The sequence below is a fragment of the Malaya genurostris genome, chromosome 2 (genome assembly GCF_030247185.1).
Source record: "Malaya genurostris strain Urasoe2022 chromosome 2, Malgen_1.1, whole genome shotgun sequence".
Classification (NCBI taxonomy): domain Eukaryota; kingdom Metazoa; phylum Arthropoda; class Insecta; order Diptera; family Culicidae; genus Malaya; species Malaya genurostris.
The window spans coordinates 227599647-227607554 of record NC_080571.1 but is presented as its reverse complement, the minus strand read 5'-3'; the positions used below and the strand labels follow the sequence as shown (position 1 = coordinate 227607554).

Sequence of the window (7908 nt, the reverse complement as noted above, 5' to 3'; positions counted from 1 at the left end):
CATAAGAGAAGTCAGGTCTTTCTCTGCACTAGTTCCAGGTTTTACTGTATCTATAAACCTTACAGCGTCTCTTTTTAAATTTTTTAGCTTAAAGCATTTTCTCTTAATATGACCCCTTAACCCACAATGATCGCAAATCATGTCGGAGTAATTTCGTTTGAATTTGTTATCAAAATGAGTGTCATTGTATCGATTGTTTCTGTTATAATCGTGAGGTTTGAATCTGTTATTATTGTTGTTTTGACTGTATTTATTATTGTATCTAAATGTTTGATGTGTGTTTTTGTTGTAACTATTTGTGTTGGGTCTAGCATATTGCATTTCTCTGTTCTGTTTGTGTTTGTAACCTTTGTCACCCAAACGCTCATGAACTGGTCGTCTAATAAAATTTATATTTTCAGGCGGGCCATATGCACTATCAGCAGAGACTGTCCCAAAACTAGGAAAAAACGAATTTACTTTTAAGGTGCGCGCATTATCTTTCGCCATACACCACGTAGTTATGAATCTGTCTATAGTTCAGTAACAACTGTTTTAAGTTCTCGTCCCGCAACCCAGCAAGAACTCTGTCTTGAATAGCTACGTCTTTGAACTCGCCGAACCCGCAGAATTCTGCCTGCAATTTTATTGCCTGTACGAAATCCTCGGCTGATTCGTCAGGTTGCTGAACCCTGTTACTGAACCGAAAGCGTTGAACCAGGTCTGGCTCAGTCTTATCTAGCTTTTGTTTTAATTTAACAATGATTTCACTATACTTCGCAGTAGCAAGAGTATCTTTTGTGTAAAATAATTTTAGCTGAGAGTAAACAAACGGTCCGCACAAATTCATGAAATGAGATTTTTGCATCGGTTCAGTAACTTGATTTGCCTCAAAGGTAAATGCCAACCTATCGGCCCAATCCCCGAAGGAGGTACCTTTACGGTATGGCTCGATTGTTGATGCCAAACTCATTTTGAATAACTTGATCTCTACTCGAGAAGGATAATCAATCATTGAATCGATTATACAAAAAAATCAATGATGCACAGAGAAAAAACAACTATAACAATATAAATAATCAAATTATCATGCCCAATAAACGGAATAACAATGTTCAATATCAATCAATCAATGGGGAAAAATATGAAATGGGAAAAAACGAAATGTCTCATCAATCGGCTTCACTTTGCATAAAATAATCATAAATGACTTACCAGATACTATGTCCGACCTTTGTCAGCAATTTTACCGAAAAAAATCTTTTAACACAACTCTTCCGTGTGAAATTTTTGTTATCTTCCTCAACCACTGTCCGAAACGAGACCTTTATCAATATTCTACCTAAGTTAAGGAAGAAAAGAACACTCTTATTAAAAAGAACAAATAAATGTCTTGTCAAATAAAAAAAATAACAATAATGTATTGTTCCAGCTTGCACAATCTTTTGTCCTTATTGTTGTTTCAAACAGAACCTATTCCTTTTGTCCCAACTTTTGTATTGATAAAAAGAGAAAAAATGAGGAATGTATTTCACAAGTGCAGTAAATTATAATTAAATCACGATATTTTTAAGCTTGCTTTTTTTTATATAAAGTCTTACGATCGGCTTACCGAATACCAAAGACATCATATTAACAAGATATCCAGCTCTCGCATTTTCCGAACAAATATTTGGCAACATCCTTTTTTGTGAGCAGGGCGCCATCAGGCGAGTCCGCATCGAATCTCCTATATAGAAGTAGAGGAGAGAAATGTCAAATTCGTGCGCGCCAAAATAGCAGCACTGCGTACCCATACAACTGACATGATAAGATGAATGTGATGCCGTGCGATGGCGTTGCTAAACTGAAGATTGATTTCGCTCCAAGCTGACAGGGTCTGCGAATACGAAGATGCTAACCCTACGACAAATCACGATGGCCGCTGAAAACTCCAGCCGTATCTAATTTCCACTCTGCTCTGAAACGTGTGATGTCCGTCCCACCGCTACCGTTGATTGGACACCTTCCAAGGCCAACACAATAGTGTCGCCTTTCAGCAACCGAAAACTGCTTCCACAGGAAATGTTTCACTTGTCCGCTGCTTCATCCAAGCCTAAAAGCTCAATGGCTGCCCTTCCACGGGACACGTTGTCGTCTTATAATTTAATTCGTCGACCCTTGCCGCTCGTTCCGTAAAAATCACTCCAAATTTTTACCACCAACGTTATCGCGCTCAAGATCTCACTTTATCAAAATAAATTTCTCCTCGTCGCCACTTTTTATGTCTATTAATTTAATTTTCTTTTTTAATTTTCAGGATTCGGATGATCAACTATAACCAACTACACTCGATGATTTTCAAGAAGGAAGTGCTTTATTCTCTTTCCTAGAGCACATTTTAATAGAGCCGTAGGTAGTATTGTCGTATGCTAAACATATCGACCATGTTTTATAAATGTACAGGTGAATACATATCACAAACATCACTAGATACAACGAAATTTGTGTTATGATTTAACATAAATATGTAATACAACTTCTGTTTTCGTTGGCGATTTCATTAAACTCCAACATCCGAGGTTGGAGAGGCCGGTAGGGCCTTAACTGATAGCTTTTCATATTTCTCTATAGAAAGGTAGCAGTAGAGGAGCTCCGGAGACCCCTATTATACCATTTGACTCAGTTCAACGAGAACAGAAAATGTATGTGAGCACCTTTTTAAAAAAATTTCTTCGCACAATTTTCTCCAATACAATAAGTGTGTATTATTAGAGCGATTGAAAATCGGTTTTTCAAGATACACAAGAGCAGAGTTCTGACCGCTTCTTCCGTAACTGTTCCGAAACCGGATTCGGTTAAAATAGCATAAAAATCTATGAATCCATAAGACCTTTCATTAGAATCCATTTTTACATTTTTGCAAATCGTCCTAGCCATCTCTGAGAAATTTATGTGATTCCATTCCATTTTGGAGTTTTTGACCGCTACAAAGAAGATTTTTCTGTTGTTGCATCGTCACTCCGAATGACGAATTTAAATTTTTATACTCATTACCCTGTATAACCAGACCAGAGATGCAAAGTAAAAATTTTTTAAAATATTTTCATGCAGGGTTGAAGAAGTCTGTAAACTCGAAAAAAGTCTACGGACTCTAAGTTTTCTTCAAAGAATGATGTAAGGAATTGGTATAGTGAACAAAAAAAAAAAAAAGACCGCGGCAATTTCAAAAGTCTGTAAATTTGTACAAACGTCTTCAAAAAACGTGATTTTCAAAAGCCTACAAAAAAGTCTGCAAGTGAAACATGTCTGCAGCTTGTTTTATAAATCTGCTGATTTAAAAACAAATCTGCAGGTCTGGCATCTCTGATCCAGATACGGAAGATGACTCGATGAAATTAAATAGAATCATGTGGGATTGTAAGGCACTTCATTTGAATATAAATTTATTAAAATCTGCTCGACCATCTGTTCGAAAAATAATCAACAAATTTTGCAAACTAGAAGAGCTTGAATAGTTTCAAAATATTTGCTCCTTTTTACATCGTGAACACATAAGAACATCCTTTTTACATAAGAACACACCCTTGAAATTGAAGGTCTTAATACTCATAACTCAGTTTTTCCGGAACCAGAAGTCGAAGCCTAGCTATGGGACTATTTGATAAAAGAAATGTAAAAAAAAACGATCCCTTTCCTTTGACACATATAACTTCTTGCTTCAATCCCTCATTGTCCAATCCAAAATATGTGAGTACATATTTACTTAAATTTATAATTACTTGCACTCAAAAAATTCAAAAAAATAAATAAATACTTAAGGCACAAGAATCATCAGTTAGATGCATTATATCTTATTTGTGGACCCCTCCCGAAATGAAATCCTGGGTACGGGCCTGGTTCCAGAAACCAAGTTTCAGCATTTGGGTTTTTGAAATTCAATTTTGAAACAGGAATTGAATTCTGGTTCAGAATCAATTCTAAAATTCAGGTTCGCAGTTTAGATCTAACATTTAGTTCCAGAATCTAAATCAAAATGCTTATCCTGAATTTGGCTCCAGAACTGGATTACAATTTCGAATATAAATTAAGGAACTAAATTCAGTTCCAAAATCTAGTCAAGTTACAAAGTCAACTGATCTATCATAATTATCCAAGATATTATATCATAATTATCCAAGATATTACGATTGGTGCACTTGACAGACATGGAAATGGTTCGATCCTCAGAAATCGTCGTTTAGTAGCGAAAATCGACGATCGTATTTCCGAGTAGTTTATTTTATCATCAATGGATTCTCCAGGGTTGGCATTACGGGCCGTTTGCTCATGACATTAAAATGCCAAATAAAAGTGATTTTCCTAGTTAGTTCCGGGACTTATTGATCCACGTGTTATTTTTTATTTTGGATTAGCGAAAAACCCACCTGACATAGTTTCCATAAAACTACATACATTACATAATTTTGCTTACATATAATATTTAAAAAAAATCACTTACCTTAAGGTTGGTGGGGGTTAGTTGGGGTTCTGTACGAAACTCCTGAGACTATCGTTTCTGTATAACAACGAGTGGGTAGATCAGATCGCCGACGAATACTTACAGATGAGAGTCAGTTGGAGGTTACTTATGGTAATTCTTTCGATAATAATCAACGACTGATTTGCACATTTTGTAAACCATAGTTAAATTACTTTTATTTCATAAATTAATGTATTACTCATTCACTATTTCAACGTACTTTAATTTTCACTTTTATTAATTATGTTTTTATCACAATGGAATATACAGTCTCAATTAATAAGAATATAGTTGTGTTTCTTCCTCTTTTTGCATTATTTTTCCTTTAGTATTGTGTTTCTCGTAATTGCATTTTTTCTTCGTTTATATCAACAAATGTTTTTTTTTGTTTGTTTGTTTGTTATTCATGTGTCTCATTGAAGCAGCAAAAATGGAGTCAGAAGCAGCAATAACTAGATCTTTCTTTCCTGTTCACAATGGTTACCTACAAGTTGTTTGCTTTTACTCTTTGTTTCCGTTAAAAATAGAAATAACTAGTTAGTTTCTACGTACAAAAAACGCCATCTTTTTTCCGCTTGTCTTTGCCTAATATGTAGAGTGTAAAAATCTAGTATATAATAAAAACTCTGTATACTGCACTAAAAGAAGGTTATTTCAAGAATAAAGATATCGTACAATTTGAACTTTGCTGAACGTAAATGTTTATATTTGATTTTTTTTTTCGTGTTGCTGTCCCTAGAATGTTTCCATTTAGTTTCTCATATCCATGCGTAGGAGTGGTGTGTTATTTATATATGTGTATGTGTGTGGTATCGTTAATCAGATGAATATGTGCATCGTGTTGGAACAGCAGAGTTCGTTTTGCTTCGGCTACCGAGGGAAACTACGACACTACGAGAGCATGCTTCTACAACTTGCCCGGAAAAGATCGTTTCGTTGCTCATTACTTGTTGAATTTGCTAAAACACTCGATCGGAGGTTTCATCGACAGAGGTTTGTTTGCTTTGTTTCTCTACATCGGTTGTGTTTTTTTTTTCATTTCAATTTCTGCGTGTTACAAATATTATTGCTACCAACTTGCGATACGTTTTGCTATAGAACAATAGAAGAATACATCACGTCGAGGGGAAAAGACAATTATACCAAGACAACGAGGCTCGCGCGGATGCAATAGGGAGCCCAACAACAAAAATTACTTCGATGAAAAGTAATTCAAATAATTTATTGGTACACTAAGCGACACACTGGTAACGGGATTGCAATTGTAAGCAGTCTAAATACCATCATCACATGTAAAACACAGAATCGAGGTTTCCATTTAATTTTGATTATTTTAGCATGAATATGGCTCCAATCGATTTAGTTTATAATTTTATTAATTATTTCCAATTCTTGAAGATCTTAACAATTTGTTTGTATTGGAGTAACGAAAAAAGTATACTCAAAAATGGATTGGGTATCCGTACCCGACTCGAGTTGAACCGAATCATTGCGTAACACAATGTAAAAGTTATGAGAATCAACAGTACATGAATATCGATAATATATGCACCAGTGAAGATCTTGGAGACAGATCCATCCTGAATAATCTGAAAACTATCGGAAATAACAATGATGATTTTGAGGGATGCGATATCTGACCGAAATCATGTAGCCGTCGTCTGGAATACGGTTTTTGGCATCTGACATAACTTATTTTTGGGTGAAAGACATTTTACCTGAATTATTTTTTCTAGTTATTTCAGGTAAAGACTTCTAGCATGAAAATTGAAGCATCGAGTTCGTTCGCTCACTCACAAATAGAGTGAAGAGAGTAGGGTGCAGTGAGGTAAAATTTTAAATTTGCGCAAGTGGTGTGACGCTCAACAGTACTAAGACCGAGGACCACCTCGCGAATTATTTCAACTTTTAGTTAACAACAGACAGTCGAGCAGTTTTTTTATATCGAGTAGTTAAATTTGACTAAAATTTCGGCCTATTTCAAAGTTTGATGAATGGACAGTTGTTTGGGTTTATTTTGCACTAAACATAAAATTTCGAGCAGGGTTATTTTTGACAACATCCACATAACCGCTCGAGTGTCAAATTTTAACTGAAAGTTAAACTAATTCGCGAGATGGTCAACAGCATAAATGTCAAATAAGTAATCGATATGCAAAATGGCTCAGGCACATTGTATAGCTAGTAAATTTCTTGATCAAAACTCACTTGAATTTGAGGTTAATACGAATGACATTTTAAATTAATTGTTAAAGGAGGATAATATTTGTAGTTGTTAGAACTTTGTCAATCTATTATTTTGCACTTATTTTGCTTGTCGTGTGATGGGAGCCGACAGAAATCACCACCCAACAAGTCCCCTCCGATTCTAATGTCGTTTTCGACTGGATGTCAAGTTTCGTGGAAAATGTTTATTTGATGAAACTACCCTGGATCAGTTTGTTTTCTCACGCGAAAACGACATAAAAATGCTGTCCCTTTCAATGTTCTCCAGATATAGGCTACTAAGGATAACCTCGAGAAAAGCTTACTTCGATTGACTTACTTGTTTATTCATCGAAGTAGTCTGAGGGCCAACTCAGAGTCGCCCAAACAATTTTTAAATTGTTTGTCTTACGTCGTTTTCCATTGAGAAAACTGAAACTGACCCAGGGTAGTTTCATAAAAAAAAAACACTTTTCAGGAAACTGTGTTCGGCTCGCACTTAGCAACGGGTAGTGAGCAAACCCGATATAAAAAACCAGGTTCGAAACTGACTCGATTTTCAGTTCAATCGCGTTAAAACTCGGTTCGAAACTGGGTTAGGTTCGGCATCAAGCAAAAACAACATTAGTAACCGGGCGTCGCTCTGGATCGGACTCTAATCGTGTAGTTTTGACCTGAAAAATTTTCACAATTTGCAACACGTCATCAATGCGAGTTTGTTTATTTTTTACTTTTTTTTCTATAAAATTTATAGAGCGTGTTTTTGTAGCTATTATGCATTATGCTACCTTTGACAAAATGGGTACTCGCAATGTTGAAAACGCGTCAAACTTCTGATTATATACTCAACGGATGCCAATTCCGAAAATGAATAGGTCGTTGAATATTTTTGCAAATGCAGATTTTTAAGCTAATGATTTTAGGCTTTTTGCATTTCACAAATACAATTGGTTGTTATTTTGACCAATTCTATTCTGAATTATAATTTTTTATGCGAGAAATACGTACCCCACAAAAAAACACGTAAATTCGCGTCCAAAAACTGCACAACTTCGGAAACACGCGTAAAAAACCGCAAAACTATAGGATTTTTTATTGTTGCCAAATGTTTTCAAATATTGACGAATCATCGAGATCTGGTGTTAAATTTGTTTGAATAAAAAAGGCGACTTTTAGACTTAGAAAAATTTTGAGATTTCCGAAATCTGGTGTTATTCCGATTT

The 7908-nt window shown here is 35.3% G+C and overlaps 1 long non-coding RNA gene across 1 annotated transcript; it reads right to left on the bottom strand.

Moving 5' to 3' along the window:
• Window positions 1-1031: 1031 nt before the first annotated feature.
• LOC131427897 (uncharacterized) lies at window positions 1032-2453 on the bottom strand. The gene is made up of 3 exons (XR_009229320.1): window positions 1772-2453; window positions 1592-1708; window positions 1032-1321 (listed from the first exon to the last, which is right to left on the bottom strand). It is a non-coding gene; the product is annotated as an uncharacterized LOC131427897 (long non-coding RNA).
• Between the last annotated feature and the right edge of the window lie 5455 nt (window positions 2454-7908).